The sequence below is a fragment of the Mustela lutreola genome, chromosome 8, assembly GCF_030435805.1.
Source record: "Mustela lutreola isolate mMusLut2 chromosome 8, mMusLut2.pri, whole genome shotgun sequence".
NCBI classification, from domain to species: domain Eukaryota; kingdom Metazoa; phylum Chordata; class Mammalia; order Carnivora; family Mustelidae; genus Mustela; species Mustela lutreola.
In genome coordinates, this window is record NC_081297.1 from 142,606,671 (window position 1) to 142,623,283 (window position 16,613).

Genomic DNA, 16,613 nt, shown 5'->3' on the forward strand with positions numbered 1-16,613 from the left:
CATTCACTGGTCAGCGGGGAAGAAGCTATGCAGATCCTTTGCCCACCTCCGCCCCCAGACATCCTCAGAGACCTGGCAGCGGCCACCTAGCGCGGGCTCTGGAGGTGGGTCCCCACCCTGCCGCTCATTAGCTCTGTGAGCTTGGGAAATTTCATTCCGTCTCTGTGCCTCAGCGTGCTCATCTGAGACATGGGAAAAGAAAAAGGCGAGCACGGCCACTCTGCATGGGCCGTGCTCTAAGTGCTTTCATCCAGCTGCTTATACAACCCTCCTGACAACCGGGGGGTCAGGGTGTGCGCCCCTCTCTTACTCACTCAACAGCTAAGGAGTTGAAGGCACAGAGAGGTCAAGGGACTTGCCCGGGGTCACAGAGTAAATCACCATTCCAGAGCCCATGCTCTACCCACCCCCTTGCCTGCTGCCAACCTCCTGATTCCTTTTCCTAATCATTACAGTGAAATGCACATCACACGAACTTGACCCTGCCCAGGTCTGTGGCACGCTGTGCCTTCGTGCTGTTGGGCTGCCTTTGCCACCCATCCGTCTCCAGAGCTCTTCGTCCTCCCCAAATGAAACTATACCCTTTATTTTTTTCTCTTATGATTTTGTTTATTTATTTATTTATTTTAGAGAGAGAAACAGAGCGAGGGCATGAGGGGAGGGGCAGAGGGAGAGGGAGAGAGAAGCAGACTCCCTGCTGAGCACGGAGCCCCATGTGGGACTTGATTGCACATCTCGAGATCATGACTTGAGCTGAAATCAAGAGTTGGACACTCAACAGACGGAGCCACCCAGGCACTCCTGAAATGACACCCTATTTAAACCGTAATTCCTGGGGCGCCTGGGTGGCTCAGTGTGTTAAAGCCTCTGCCTTCAGCTCAGGTCATGATCTCAGGGTCCTAGCATCGGGCCCAGCATTGCATCGGGCTCTCTGCACGGCGGGGAGCCTGCTTCCCTTCCTCTCTCTCTGCCTGCCTCTCTGCCTACTTGTGATCTCTGTCAAATAAGCAAACAAAAAAATTTTTTTAATGTTTAAAAAAAATAAACCGTAATTCCCCATTCTCCGGCCATCGTCACTCTTCCTGTCTCTGTGAACTTGACTCCTCTGGGTACCTTGTGTAAGAGAAGTCACGCAGCATTCGTCCTTTTGTGACTGGCTCCCTGCGCTTTGTATCGTGTCTTCCAAGTTCGCCCGTATGGCCCCACGCGCCAGCATTTCCTCCCTCGTGAAGGCTGAGTAATATTCCGATGTACACAGACCGTTCATCCGTCACTGGACCCTCGCGCTGCTTCCCCTTTTGGCTATTGTGGATAAAGATGCTATGAACATGTGTGCATCAGTGTTTGTTAATACTGCTTTCGGTTTCGGGGTGTATGTACCCAGGAGTGGAATTGCTGAATCGTATGAGAAGTCTGTGTCTTACTTCTTGAGGAACTGCTGTACTGTTTCCCACAGCGGCTGCACTGTTGTATTTTCCCTCTGGCAAAGCACAAGGGATCCTGATTGCTTCTTGTACCCCAGGAGAACTTCAAGTCCCAGGGAGTGCCAGCAGCCTTGGTGGGTGTCTGGCAGGCCTGGAGGTGGCCCGATAGCTCCTGGGGGCTGGGCATGCAGGTCAGGGCAGGGGTGCTGGGAATCCTGGTGGGCTCCAAGACAGCCTGGCCCCGGCATTCCCTCCCATGGACACTGAGCCCTGGCCTCGGTCCCTGGGCTCTGGCCTTCCCCACCCCCGCTCTGCCAGGACAGGCCACCCTGGGGCAGAAGGGATGAAAGGGGCCAGTGTGGGGCACATGTCTTCACTGGCAGGCTTAAGGCCAAGGGACAGTCAGACCCTTGGTCCCCATCCTGACCTGCTGCATGCCCTCTGCCATCCCCCACCCGACAACTCCCCCCTTCCCTGGCCTGGGTTCACTTCTCCCCTGCCAGGAGTGGCATGCCTTGTGGGGACAAGTTCAGAGAATTGGCTTTGTGACCTGAGAGAGGTGCCCATCTACTTTGAGGAATTCCCAAGGCCAAGTCCCTCATTGTACAAGTGACTCATTGAGCCAAGGGGTGTGGACTGTTCTAGAACCCTGACCCCTGACTCCCACCCCAGCTGTCTCAACAGCCTGCCCATGTCACCAACAGCCCCCCAGAAGGTAGAAAGCCAGCAGGCTCCACAAAGTCTGGATCACTGAAGATCCGGAGCTGAGGCCGGGTGGCTCTGCCCTCCAGAGAAGGTACCAGAAGCAGGATGTCTCTTCTGCACAGACCCCAGCCCTGGAAGGACGTCTTCACATCATGGAGCCCCCTACCTCTGTGGCCCCAGTCCCGGCTAGAGGCAGGGGTCAAACATCCTGAAGGATGGCCCAGTGCCTCGGGCCACGTGCACTGACATGGTTGAAGGCCGTGGTTGTGGGGTGTTGGGCAAAGCAGGTAGCTGCTTATGGCCCCGGGCAGGCCCCAGCTGCGCTCTCATCCATTTTCTCACTGGTGCAATGGACTAGGCTGGAACTCCCTGGCCTTCAAAGACCCCTTCCACCTAGAAGGTTCCTGAAGGAAGTCCGGGAGGGGGGGCTGTGAGCAACTGGTTTCGGAGCACCGACCATTTATGAGGCGCAGCTGCCGTGGTGTGTGGTAACAATGGAGCTCACTATGTCCTAAGCGCTGGGCGGTCTGAACTTACTCATTCCTGACAAGAATCCCACATGGTAGACACGCTTTGCATTGCCCTGGTACAAAAGGAGAAATGGAGGCGCGGAGAGATGAAAATGACCCAAAGCAGCAATGGTAGTGGAACTCAAGCCCCACCGTCTTCCTCCATGTTCCAAGCCATGGTCTTATGGACCCCAACATGGCTGAGCTTCCTGTAGGCCAGATTTTCTGGAGGACCTGAGTCTCTCCAAGCAGCAAGCAGCAGCGGCCCAAAGTCCAGCCACAAAGCCTCTTGCAGAACCTGGAAGACGGGCCATCAGGGGCCCAGGAGAAGCCTTCTTCTTCTGTGTCTGTGCTAGTCAGGCCGCCGCGAGGGGCAGACGGGGGCAAAATGGAGTGCGGCTGGTGTGGAAAGTTCTGGAACATCTGTCACAGGAGGAGCTGCTAAAGAACCTGGGAGAAGGGGTGGAGTGGCTCACCCTAAACTTCTGCAGGCCCCGGGGGTGCCGATGAAGAGACTGGTTTGCTCTGCCCCGTTCCAGGTAGTGGGAGGCAGATCTCTGGCAGCGGAAGGTGTCACACGACCTGGGGCAGCAGCGGTGGTGGAGGGAGTGCCCCACCGCAGGCGTGAGCACCTCTGGCTGGGCGCAGCAGGCGATGCCCTTGGGGCCCCACCCAGGTCACAGGCGTGAGGCTCAATCAGGACTTTCCGAGCAAGTCCAACAGCCCCAGGCCTTGACAGTCCCTGTGTTTGGTGGCTGAATGCTCTCCCCCAGCAGCCCCGCCCAGCAGCCCTGCTCAGCCGCGCAGCCTGGCCCCTGACCGAGGCACCCAGCAGCACCCTGTTATTTGGATTCCAGGGCGAGAGAACCTGCTCACCCCCCAGAACCCCTAGTATGGGCAAGGACTTGGCTGGGGCTGGAACCTCGCTGAAGGGCCCCCGGAGCCAACGCAGCAGGACGATGGACAGGCCGGGACTCAGCCTCGCTCCGCTCCTGTCCCACCTCCGTTGACGGCCTTCCAAGGCCCCTTCGCCAAGGCAGGTGCTGTGGGGTGCTGTGTGAAGTGGGGGTGCTGGGAAGCAGGACGGGGGTTCTGGGGGCGCCGTGCTTTGCCCTGCCCTCCCTGCCGTGGCTCTGTGGAATGTCCTGTGAGTCTGGGGGGAGTGCCCAGCGGAGCTCGTGGGTTTAGGGGCGTGTTCTGCGTGTGCGCACGGTGTCTGTGGGTCTGTGTACCAGGCTCCACGTGCATGTGTGGGACACAAGGGGAGGGGGTCTCCCAGTGGGTGCTTGTGTGACCACTGGTGCAACCCAGCCCCCCAGCCTCCCTCCAGCAGGCCACCCTTGGGGGCTGGCCAGAGGCGGCAGTGGGTATCACTGCCAATCCCTCCCTTGGCACCTGTGGTGTCCTTGGAGCTTGTGGGGGTCCTGAGGCTGAATTACTCTCTCCACACACACAGCCCCCCCATCGGCCTGTCCGTCCTTCCTAGCTAGGACTAGTCCCTCTCCCATCCATCCGTAGTCTGCATGCCCTTTCCCTTCTGCTCTGTTTCCAAATCTGCCCCAACCTCTGGGGTCCGGCTGAGGCGGCCTCCACCCTCCCAGCCCCGAAGTGGACCGTGGCGGCCCCCTTGCTGTCTCTCTGGCTCCTCCGGTGGTCTGGATTCCCCTGGGGGCCAGGGGGAGAGTCTGGTTCCTCTCCACTCCACCAAGCCTGGAGCCCAGAGCTTGGCACACAGGAGGCTCCCAGGCAGTGAGTGGCTGTAGCCCGCCCCACCATGATCCTGCCTTCCCCGCTCTCTTTCTCTCTCTTTCTCTCTTGGGTTGGCTGTTGGGAGAGAGAAGACCGGGAGGACATCTGGCACCTGATGCCCCAGTGCCAGCTCTGGGGTCCAGGTCCTGGCTCTGCCTCTCAGCCATCAGGCGGGCTCTGTCTGCTTCCTCACATGGGGATCCAGCACGTGGGGCTGGTGGGGGCTGCCCGGGGAAGGAGGGGGGTTCGCTGACAGAGCAGGCTCCCGAATTTCTAGGAGTGGTTGTCAAGGCCCAGCTGGGTATGCGGCTCAGGGGACCTAGGCAGCTTGGCGGCCTGGGTCACAACGGATTTGCAACCACGCCCGCCCTACCAGGACTGGTTCAGTCTCAAGGTCCCTCCTGCCTGGAAGGCCGGTGCTGCTTCCTCGAGTTCCCGCCACCTCTCACGCCTCCCGTAGTAGGCACGGCGCAGGAGGGCCAGGGAAGGAGGCCGTCTGAGGCTTACGCAACAGCATTTACAGGCCGCCTAGTCTGTGCTGGGCTGACCGCAGCGGGGGCAGGGCGGACAGGATCCTGTCCTGGTTGGGGTTATGCTGGGGAGACAAGCAAAAGAGGAAGAAGCAGAGGAAGTTACCTGTAGGCTAGATGGTCAAAAGGGCTATGGAGAAGGAGCAGACAAAGGGATCAGGGAGCTGCACCCTAAGAGGTGCTGAGGCGGCGGGGGTGGGGGGGTGGGGGGGTGGGGGCGCTGCATTTGCATTGAGACTCCAAAAAGGAGGAGCCGCTTGGATACCTGAGGGAGAAGAGAGGTCGGGATGGAGGAAACAGCCAGCGCATGGCGGTGACGAGCACGGGGACAGTGTGGAAGCACGGGGCGAGGGAAGAACCAACCTAGACCAGACAGGGACTTGAGACCCCCTGAAGCACTCTGACCTCATTTGGGCTGAGATGGGAGCCACAGCAGGATCTGAGCCAAGGAGGGAGGTGATCGGACTTGGGCCTTCCGGAGTCACACCAGCGGCTCTGTGGGAAGGGTCAGAAACAGGAACAGCGTGGGGAAGCTACTGCAGAGACAGAGGTCAGAGCCGTGGAGGGCTGACCGGAGTCCCCACTGAGGGAGAAACACCAAGGAATTGTGGGGGAGGGCCTGGCAGTCCTTTACCCGGGTCCCGAACCCTTTGAGAATCCAGTAACAAGCACAGACCCTCTCCCAGAGACCCATGCATGGGTGTGTGCATGTGCGCGCGCACACACACGTTCACACAAGCAAGTGCACGGTCACATCCAAGTGTGCCTGGACTAAACCCATGTTTATATGTGTGCATGTGTACGCCCACGTGCTTATGCATGCACATGCCATGCGACAGGGAATGTCAGGAGATTCCTGATTCCCTGTCTAATCCGTCCCTTCTACTTAACACGTGTGGAAACTGAGGCTTGTAGAGAGACTTGTCCAAGGTTAGCTAGGCAGCGGGACCCGAACTGGACAAACCTGGAGCCATTGGCGACCCCTGCCTTAGAGTCCTCTGTCTCCCAGCACTGTGCAGGGTGTCAGGGCAAACCCCATCGCATTCTTGAGTCCGAGAGGCTGGGCCGGGAGGCTGGGATCCTGAGCACTTCCTGTCTGGTATCCTGGCCTCCCTGTGGGGCCTTTCTGGAAGCACTTTGGCACAGGATGAGACGGGGTTTGCCCTGGAGGCTGGGATGGGTGGAATGAGCACTTAGAGATGGGCTGGCAGGCTGGGAAGGGCACTGTGGGTAGAGTCCCGGAGCAGCAAAGGCCTTGACATGGGAACTCTCCCAATGAGGCATGAGGAAGCCCTCTGGGAACCAGAAGTCACAGTGGTCTCTGGGGGAAGGGCACACCTGGGTTGGGTCTTGAAGAGTGAATAGACGATTTGCCAGAAAGACTAAGATGTGCCGGGGTGTGGGGCTGAGAAAGGTGGTTGAAGCAGCGTTTCCGTTTCTGAGGGCCGCCTCTGCTGTGCTCCTGGGAAAGGCTCATTCCTGAAGGAAGGGAGGGAGTGCAGGTGGGGGAGGGCAGGACGAGGCTGCCTGGTCTGGAGACTTCATCTGGCAGGGGAGAGAGAAGGGAACCCCGTTTATCGACTAGCCCTGCTGGGGCCCGTCTGCGCTCAGGCCATCCTCGAGCCCATTCTGCAGATGAAGATGCCAAAGGCTTGGAGCCAGTTCACAATGCCTGCGGCACCGCCGTGCTCCCCGCCTGCCAGGAGGAGCCTTGGCAGGGCTGGAACTTGGCCCTGGGCAGGGGTCAGGGACTCCTCACCTCCCGGGACCCAGGTCCAGGAGGGAGGTGACCCAGGGAGGGAGGAATGTGGCTCCCAAGAGCCAGGCAGCTGCTGCAGGAAGGGATAACAGACCTAGCAATTGTTCACAGAGCCAAATCGGCTCCAGGTGAACGAGGGCTGCCCCAGCTGTAAGGTGACACCGCCTTGGGTTGGCTAATCTTGTATCTAGGCTGGGCTGCTTTCAGCTTCCTAGTTTGCTTAGCTTCCTGGTCAGGCCCAAGAGGAGGGGGTGGGGAAGGAAGGCCACCTACCAAGCCCCCTCACTCCCGCCCTCCCCAACATCCTCTCTGATGGCTTAGAGATAGGACAAGAAGTGCATCAGGAGGGAGAGATTGGAAAGGTCTAGATTTCGGTAGTACCCGTGTGATGTTGGGCGGTGATGATTCCCATTTTACAGAGTAGGAAACCGAGGCCTAGGGCCTTGAAATGACCGGGACACCCAGAGGAGCTGGGGTAGTCAGTCACACCAGTGTTCAGCTTCTCCACCAGCCGAGCACCACTGTGTCCCAGACCTTTAAATGCGGGAGAAAAAACCGAGGCTTGTCTCCCCTCCTGGCCAGCTCTCTCAGATGTGGGCTCCCCGTGTTGGGAGGGTGGAGAGGTGGGGCCTGGTACACCGGCTCTGCCTGCAGCCGCTGTGTCTGATTGCACAAGTCGCTAGTTATCTCTGTGGAGCTGGGAGGGCAGGCTGGCCACACACAGCCCCCACCACTCTCTGAGACTGCCAGAGTGCGTCGGGCAGGCCAGGCGGAGACTTTGGTATGGCCCCACCAAGGCTGACTCCCTTGTGACCTCACCAGAAGCCTGGAATCTAGAAAGGTCAGGAGAACAAAGACGGAGCCGTGGGGGGAGGATGGAGCACAGTGGGTCAGAAGGAACAATCATTACCTTTTTTTTTTTTTTAAAGATTTTATTTATTTGACAGAGATGACAAGTAGGCAGAGAGGCAGGCAGAGAGAGAGGAGGAAGCAGGCTCCCTGCTGAGCAGAGAGCCCGATGTGGGGCTGGATCCCAGGACCCTGGGATCATGACCTGAGCCAAAGGTAGAGTCTTGAACCCACTGAGCCACCCAGGAGCCCCAGTCATTACCTTTTTTAATGGCAGGTAATATGCACACTGATGGCATAAATCATTTTTTTTTCCCAGCAAATATTTATTGGGTGTCTCCTCTAGACCCAGTTAAGGGTGCTCAGGCGACCGTGGCTGGGCAGTGACTGTGCCAGCTAAGACAGTGGCAGGCCCTGAGGCAGGACTCTTACGTACAAGGACCCATTTCAGGCGCTTGAGGAGGGAGGCTTCCTTATCCCCACTTCATAGATGTCTAAACTGAGAGGCGAGCCACTTGCATGAAGACCCAGACCCAAGCCAGATCTCTCCAGTTCCTGAACCCTGTCCCCCAGCCCCACCTCCCGAACAGTGGGACCCTCCCCATGGATCCTTACCTTGCAGGGCCTGGAGGATCAAGGACAGAAGAAAACATTGGTCTCATACCTTATTTTAAAAAAATTAAAAGGGGGGGACAAGCTATAAATGTAATGGATTGGTTTTTAGGTCACAACAAAATGGCTTCACATCAGATGAACTGCTTCCCCCTCCTCCCCACAAAAAAAAAAAATATCATGAAGGAAAGTGGGTGGCTAGGGCCGGGGCTGGGAGCTTCCTTCCCACTGGACGTCTTTCAATAATTTTCAAATTTGTGCTGTGTGCAGCTATTATCTGTCCACCTAAATCAATTAAAAAATTTCAAGGGATGAAAAGGCATATTTATGGCTCAGGTCTTGGTCTGGACCTTCCTGGCTCCCAGCTTTGGGAGCCAGAGCTTGTCACGGGAAGAAAGAGTACACACTTGGTGAGAGACGAATGCTATCGGCTGCTCCCTGTGAGCACCCCAGCGTGGAGAGTGAATGAGCGTGTCCCGCAAACCCGGGTTGGAGTCCAGGCTCTGGAGCCTCCCAGTCTTGTTACCTAGGCCACTCTTGGATGGGAGCTGTGAATGTGGAAGAATATGATACTTCATTCCCAGTGTGGCGCTAATGGGCCAGCTTGGAGGTTTCCAAGATGCCCAGAGCAAGCCAGACCTGAAATAGTACCTCTCTCATGGGCCAAAGGATGCCCAGGTATCCTGCAGGAGAGGCCAGGGGAGGAAGAGCTGATTCTCCCGGGGAAGTCAGGGGCAAGGAAGATGTCTCTTGTCTCTGAGATGGTCCTTTCCAGAGGACAGGAGTCCCCAGGCAGAGGCACAGGGAGAGGCAGGAGAGACAGAGGTAAGCCTGTGTGAGCTGTAGTGAGGGTTCCCCTGGGAACCTTTTCTATAGTGGTTAGAGAAGGGCAGAGAGTCAGCTGGAGGAGCAGGTAAGGAAGAGCATGCTGACATTTGGGGGTAGAATAGGTGGGATTTGCAGGGAATGACAGGATACCTGAAGCAAGTGAGTCATAAGGATGTTACAGAGGGTTCAGGGATGTGCTTAGAGTGATGCCAGCTGCGAATGATTTTTACATTTTCAGATGATTAGGTAAAAAAACAAAACGAAAGAAGAATAAGGTTCCACACACAGGAAAATTATATAAAATTCACACTTTAGTGTCCATAAATAAAGTTTTATCGGAACACAGCCATGCTCATTCCTTCGCATATTGTCTGTGGCTGATTTTATGCTACAGTGGCAGAACTGAGTAGTTTGAGACGTAAACCCTACAGGCAGCAAAGCCTAAAATACTGACTAGCTGGCCTTAACGCAAAATAATTTGCCTACTCTTGGCTTAGAGGGAGTCTCCATGGATAGGAGCGGTGCGGATGAGGCTGGAGAAGAGACAGAGCCAAGCCACCAGGGCCTCCTGCTCTGCGTAGTCACTGAGCTTAAGCTGAGGGCAAGTGGGAGCTACTGAGGAGGAGTCAGGGGGGAGAGTGTCCAGCGCAGATCAGCGTTGGAGAAGGGTCACTAACTGTTTTTCAAAGATAGATGAAGGTGGGCAGGGGACATCTGGAGCCAGAAGCCCAGCCAGAGGCAGCTCCACAAAGGCCTAGCAAAAGCCAGTGGGACACCTCCCCCTCCCCCGTTGAGGGCCTTTGCGGGGACCTAGCCTTGAGGGGTCTTCTGCCCTTCCCATGCACCTTCGTCTATAGTTTAGAGCCGTGCTCCCTGTATACCCAGAGTCCCCCGCGCACGGGGCGGAAGCGACTGCCTCACCCAGGAGTCCCGGAGCGGAAGTAACTGCCAGAAGGGCGGGAAGCACGTGAAGGCCACCTCGGAGCCCGAAGCAGGACCAGGAGGAGCCAGGGTATAAAGTGGTGGGCACTCGGAGAGCCGCTGGTGGCCCGATGGCAAGAGAGGAGGCTCAAGAGGTAGGCAGGGAATGGACCTTGCGGCCTTGAGTACCTGCTTAATTGTGTGGGGGAGGGGAGGCCTACACCCAGGAGCCCCAGGAGTTGAGTCACGGAGCTGGGCCTGGGAGAGCGCTCCGTGGTCTGGCATACACGTACAGGGACCAGTCCAGGAGTGGGTCGGAAGGATACAGGCAGACAAAGGCCCGTGGACCCCTGGCCACCCAGGCAGACACACAGCTCTGTGTAGACTCGGTCTAAGGCCTAACACTGTGCATGCACCACAACGGAAGACCAGGCCTCTGCACCCCATCCGAGATGGGTATAGAAATAAGCAGAGCTCCCCGGAGTCACGCCCGCACACGGGCTCTAGAGGCCCCTCCGCACGGTCACAGATCTGTGCACACAATCACGGCCCAGGTCCACGCAGGCACGGCCACCGATCCACGCGCACACCGTAACGCAGATGTGCACGCAGGCACTCCCGGGAACTGTAGGTCACCCAGTCCCATATGCACACTGCAAAACACAGACGCACACATCCGCGCACGCACAGAACCGGACACGCAGACCCGTGCGCACACGAGACAGACACGCTCTCTGACCCGCCCCGCCTCCCATCGCACACACAACCGCCCAGGACGCACCGGGCCGTGGGCCGGCGCACGCACGGTCACAGGCAGGGGCGCGCACACAGACACAGACACACAGACACACACACTTGGTCTAACGCGCGGGAGGCGCGGAGCGGCGGCGGCGGGAGACTGCGGCCCGAGGCGCCCCGGCCCAGCGCGGCGCAGCGAGCGGAGCGCGGCCGGCGGCGGAGGGGAGGGGGCTCCGGTGGGGGCGGGGCGGGGGCCGGAGCCGCCGAGCTGGGCGGGAGCGGGCACCTCTGCGCGCCGCGCTCGGGCCTCGCCTCCGCACCCCCTACCCGCGCGCCTCCCAGGGGGCCCTCCCCCGCGCCGGTCCGCTCGCCGGTCCCCAGCGGCGGCCCCGGGGTGCAGCCAGGCGGCCGCGCCGGGCCCGCGGGACGGGGTGGAGGTGGGGGCGGGGGGCGGGGATCGGGGCCGGGCCGGGCCGGGGCCGCGCCGCCCGCGATGCCGGGCGCCCGCCGCAGCCGCCGCCGGAGCCCGGGATGGGGCGAGAGGCTGCGGCGGACGCCAGCATCTCCCCGCCGGGGGCCCCGGGGGCCGCGGAGCCGCCGCCGCCGCTGCTGCCGCCGCTGCTGAGACCCAGCGGGCGATGGGTGAGTTGACCCTGGCGTCCCGGGGACCCGCGCCGCAGCCCCGCCATCCCCGCACTCCCGGCCCCCCGCTTCCATCTCCGCGCCGCCGCCTCCGCACTCGCGGCGCCCCCCCGTCACGGCTCCCACGGCCCCCTCCCTGAGTGTGACCCGGGGGCGGGAGCAACGGGCCGGGGGGTTGGGGGGGCCCCCGAGATAGGGGGCGGGATGCCGGGCAGGCTACTCGGCTCCAGCTCCGGCGCCCCCTCCCCCAACCCGGCTGCTCCGCGGAGCTTTCCCCGGCCCCGGAGGGCAAAGCCTCATCTCTCTGATCCCCTCCCCCGGCCTGGGCGGGGGGCGTCCCCGAGGCGCGGGACTCGAGCAGCGCTTTGTGCGCGGTGCCCCCACCCCCCAAACCTCCGGCGCCGCACAGGGCTGGGGGCAGGAGGCCTCAGCGCCCACCTCCCCCACCCCCCGACCCCGGGCTGCTGCGGCGGAGGCCCAGGCGCGGTCCCGGAGCAGGGCGGGTGCGGGGGCTGGGACTGGGGCTGCTCGTGGCGACCAGGCGGAGTGGGGAGAGCACCCCCGGTTCTTTTGTCGTGGCGGGGGGGCTCCCGCTCTTTGCACGGCACTGCCCAGGGCGGGGGAGGGAACCTGGCTGGGGGAGGGCGCTATAAATATCTGCAAATAGTGAGTTCTGGAACCGGGGGTGGGGAGGGGAGCGCGCTTGGGTGTAAGTGGGAATGGCGGTGCCTGAGCCAGGGTGCCATGAGAAGCAGAGAAGCAGAGATGGGTCTCGGCCAGCCCTGGTGGCCTGAGGTCAGGTGACTCTCCCAGCTCTGGAAGACTCCCTAGAAGGGATGTGGGCAGGAATACTACTCTAGAGAGACCCCTCCATGGCCCCCCAGCACTGGCACTGCCCCCATCCCGATGGTACTCCTTCTCGCTCCTGGGACCCCCATCCAGAGCTGCGGATGGGAAGTTGTGGGATCCCCGTGCCCCATCTCCCAGAGCAGTTACTAAATACCCAGGCAGGGGGGGTCTCTGAGGGCTAAGGAGAGAGGCACAGGGTCCTCTGAAAGTTTGAAAGAGGTGCTGTGAGCCCAAGGAGGAGAGAGAACTTGCTGGAAGAGTTGGCTTGCTCAGGAGAGGAGGGAAGGGCACTTGAGGTAGAGGGAATGGCAGAAGGAGGCTCTGAGCTGTGAGTGCCTGGTATCTGTGGAGAGTTGGAAGGGGCTGGAGGGGGCTTCGGGTCAAGCAGGGCCAGGAAGGAGACCCAGGTGCGGGGTGAGACTTGGGGCCCTCCCAGGGAGCTGGCGCTAGTTCCTGAGGACGGTGGGGACCAGCTAGGGCTGGGAGTGCTGCCATCTATCTGGCTGGGCACCCCCTCCGGAGTCTGCCCAATGCCCCTGTTGTGGTCAGGGCTGCCTGACCCACATCTGGGATCCCTCTTACTGTGGTGGCTGTGCCACCACGAGCAAGTCTGCTTTCTGAGGCTCAGTTTCCATATCTGTCAAATGGGGAGAGTCTACCACACGGTCGCGGAGAGGTCTGGATGAGATGATGGGTTTAGGGTGCCCGGCACCTGAGAAATAGTCGGGAAATTTCTGTCTGCTGTGTCAGGATGATTACCTGGGACACTGATGTGGTGGCCCACTGGTGGGCCAGGCTCCCTTCCCTGGCTCACCTCGTCCCAAGTGGTCTGAAGCTCATGTGGGGCTGGAGGTGACGGGGAAAGCCAAGGGCTGGGGGAGTTACATGTCCCTGTCCTCACGTTATTCTGGGAGAAGAGAGGAGCAGTGGGCAGTGGTTGGAGCCGGGTGGTCTGCATTGACAGCCTGTTTATCCTCACGGGCACCTTAGCCAAGGCATCCAGCAGACCCTGCTGTGTTCCCCAAGGCCAAAGCCTCTTTGTTCTCTGTGCTGCAGTCCTTCTGCTAGCCAGCTCTAGCCCTGCACGGGGGACCAGGGTCCCTTCTAGAAGGTTCTCCAGACATTAAGACCAGCAAACACAGTGATCTCCTGTGAGGGGCACTGTCGTGGTCAGCCAGGTGGAGACCTTAGCCCCAGGAGAATGGATTCTAGTTGAGCAGCAAATCTTCTTGGGCGTCCATGATCTTGCCTAGCCCCGTGCTGGCTGCTTAGGGACAGAGAGAGGGTGACAGTGGGAGGGTCAGGTGCAGCATTTAAAAGCATGGATTTCAGATCCAGTGGTCCAGGTTCAAATCCCAACTCTGTTGCTTCTTCCTGGGCAGCTGGGGACTAGTGAACTTGGCCTCTCTGGGCCTCAGTTTCCTTGCCTCTAAAATGGGAATGATGCGTAGTATTGCTATTTGAACTGCTTGGTTCTGTTTCTAGTGAGCATTCACGCCCCCTCTTTCAGAATAAATCTCCTGGTTCACCCCTGCCTCCTTGGAGACGACGCAGCCTGCCTCACTAGATCAGGGGTTTACATCGCTGTTGTCTAACTTTGCTGTCTGTGAGTCTGTGTAGGCAGAGGCCTGCCTTTCCATGTCCATTGCTGGGGCCAGGGACAGTGGTGTGCTGGCAGCGAGTCTCTGGGAGAAGGTCCTTGATGAACACCGATGGCAGGTTTCTGTGGTGTCAGTCTTCCAGCAAGGCCACTTTGAAGCTGTACCAACAGCTTACTCATGTCACAGTGGGCCCTGGTACATGTCAGCTTCAGCACCCAGGCATTCAGTGGGTGCTTAATAAATGGCAGTTGAATGAGGAGACTATTGGTCAGGTAGACTTGGGGAGCTGCTGGGCCATAATTTAGCTGGGAGGAAGGGAGGGGAGGAGGTTGGATAGGATGAGGGCATATCAGAGGGCAGGAGCAGAGATCCCTCTGAGCCAAATAAGTTCAAATAAGTGAGATGCAGGGCAGGGGGAAGGAAGGCTGGTGCCCTTCCTGGGAGCCTCCACTCCTCTGACCCTGTCTCACTCCTTCTCTAGCCTTCCCTTGATCTTGGCCTGGTTTGGGCTGTCTGCACAGAATGACCCAGCTAGATCCCAAGTTTCAGCCTGGCCGAGCTCTGAGATGTGGTCCAGATGGGCCACAAATGTCCAGTTCTGTTCCCTTGCTTATGCTGTTTCCTCTGCCTGAATGTCTGTTCCCCCCCACCTCTTCCAGTGTCCTCTGAAACACTGTCACCCTTCAAAAGCCGCCTCCGTGGTGTCAGCCCTCCCCAGATCAGTCCCTTCTTCTCCTTCTGCCGTCACACCCAGCCTTACAGCCCCTCTCAGGCACGCTGCCTGCCCATCAGAACACCGACACCTCTCATTTATTGCATCTTGACTACAGCCCATGATGGAGGTACCGTGATCATCCCCTTGGCTGATGGGGAAACTGAGGCACAGGGTCTTGTTAGGGATGATCCATCCTCTCCGTCCGAGCTGAGCGTCTGTTGTGCAGGGAAACCCCTTGCTGCGGGCTGGCAGAGAACCACATCTGTCTTGTTCATGTGTGTGCTATTTCGTGTCGGGCTAGGCTGTGAATTCCGTGTCGTATAGGAACTCGAATGAATGAATGATTAAGTGAATTAGTGATAGTCAGCTCCAGGGAGTGCCTCTGTTCTTCTCCCCATCCTTCCCCCTTTTCGTTCCCATTAGGGGAGACTAGCCCTCAGGAGGGTGGCCTCAGACCACAGAGGGATGGTCCCAGGGACCTCCTTATCCACTCCGTGTGGAAGGGGAAGTGAGGCCCCGGGTGGGGCCGGAAGTAGGTGCGGTGGAAGGCTCGCGGACCATCCTGCTGTGGTCTAGAACAGGGGCACATGGGGGCCCCATGGCCCTGCCGGGAATCCAGGAAGTGAACAGGGTCCCAAAATACTTTTTTCTTACACCGCTTCAAGTGGAAAGTACCCTGTGGGCTCACTTGATTTTCATCTTTTCTGTACAAATAAAATGGGAACAATGGGAATCATTCACGGACCTCATCACTCCGTTGTTTTACGAATTTAGAACTTACTTGGCTCAAGACTGTGGTTCCCACTGAAGTAGGAATCCCCAGGGAGGGTCAGCATGAGGGCCAGGACAGGAGGCCAGAGCCCTGCTGCCACCGGGGCCTCCTCCGAGTCTGCCTTCCATCTGCCCTCTCTGGGCAGGCTGGGAACTTCCCAGAAGGAGCAGCACAGATGGGGGTCTGAGCAAGGGAGGGCCGCCAGAGACAGGCTCCAGGATTCTGGTTGACAGAGACCTGTGATGGATGACTTCCCAGGCTGTTCCCACCCCACCTTGACCTCTGAGTCATGATCATTTGCTGCTATTTCTCGAGCACTTACTATGTGCTGGGCATGGGGCCAAGCCCTTTGCATGATCCCAGCGACGCCTCCTAACTTCCCTCGAAGTAGGTACTATTATTATCCCCATTTGGCAGTTTGAGGGTGCCTGGGGCCCGGGGCTCAGGGCCAGGCCAGGGCAGGGCTGGGATCGTATCCAGCCTGTAGGACCCCAGCCCCTGATGGGGCTCTGAGTCCAGGCCCCTAAGTCACTTCTCTGAGAATGGCTTCTGCAGTGACTTCTAGCCTAGACCCCCTTGCCCTCAACCTGGAGCCTGGGACCCTGCCCCTGCCCCCCCGACCTGTGTTCTCTACCTCTGCTCCCTTCCACCCTGACCCAACTCTGCACCCACCACACTGACCCCCCCACACCCTTTTTTCCAGACACCTGCTGCTGCTGTTTCCTTCTGGAAACGGGTCCCAGCTGGCCTGTGGACCCCACGTAGCTTGCTTAACACCCTCGACAAATCACTCATGGCCCCACTCTGGCTACACCAAGCCTGGCACACAGCCTGGGTGGAATCATGGTGGGTGAGTGATGGTGGCCAGGGGAGGCGGAACAGGGAGGGCTGCCGATGGCTGGGCAGAGCTGGGCTTCCAGGCTGGGCTACACAGGCAGCTGTGTAGCTGGGGGCTGGCCCCTTGCCTGACATGGAAAAGGCATTTGATACATATTTCTTAAGTATTTGTTGAATGGTGATAGTGAGAGAGGCGAGTGCAGGCCCCTTCCGGAAGCTGCACAGATTGGTGGGTTTGGGAGAAAGACTGAGGGCGGGGGCGCCTTCCCAGCCATCTCCTTGGGCTGTGATCGTGAGTGGTTGGGGTTTGGGGCTCATTGACGGCTCGAACGGGAGCGAGATGCTGGTGCTTTCTTGCGTGATTTCATTGCCGTTATCACAGGAACCGTGGGCTGTGGGGCTCAAGTAATCCTCATTGCATTCTAGGGAAACTGAGGCCTAGACAAGGCGGGCAGCTTGCTGGGCTCACGGCCAGGAGGTGGTTCTGCCGTCCGGAGCCTTGCCCCTTGGCCGGAAGAAGCAGCAACTGTGCCGCTCTCTGTAGTGTCCAAACCACCCTTCATGTCACCCCAG

The 16,613-nt window shown here is 59.1% G+C and overlaps 1 protein-coding gene across 3 annotated transcripts in view; it reads left to right on the top strand.

Annotated features, from left to right (window-relative positions):
- The first annotated feature begins 3,524 nt into the window (after window positions 1-3,524).
- MGAT3 (beta-1,4-mannosyl-glycoprotein 4-beta-N-acetylglucosaminyltransferase) overlaps window positions 3,525-16,613 on the top strand; it is a 38,828-nt gene continuing 25,739 nt past the window's right edge. The window contains exons 1-2 of one of the 3 annotated variants that reach the window (XM_059187025.1): window positions 11,100-11,266; window positions 15,907-16,053. The gene's annotated coding sequence lies outside the window, so the exon portion shown is untranslated. Of the gene's footprint in view, window positions 3,679-11,099; window positions 11,267-15,906; window positions 16,054-16,613 lie in introns of those variants that run through there. The other 2 variants (XM_059187026.1, XM_059187024.1) reach the window with 2 other exon arrangements.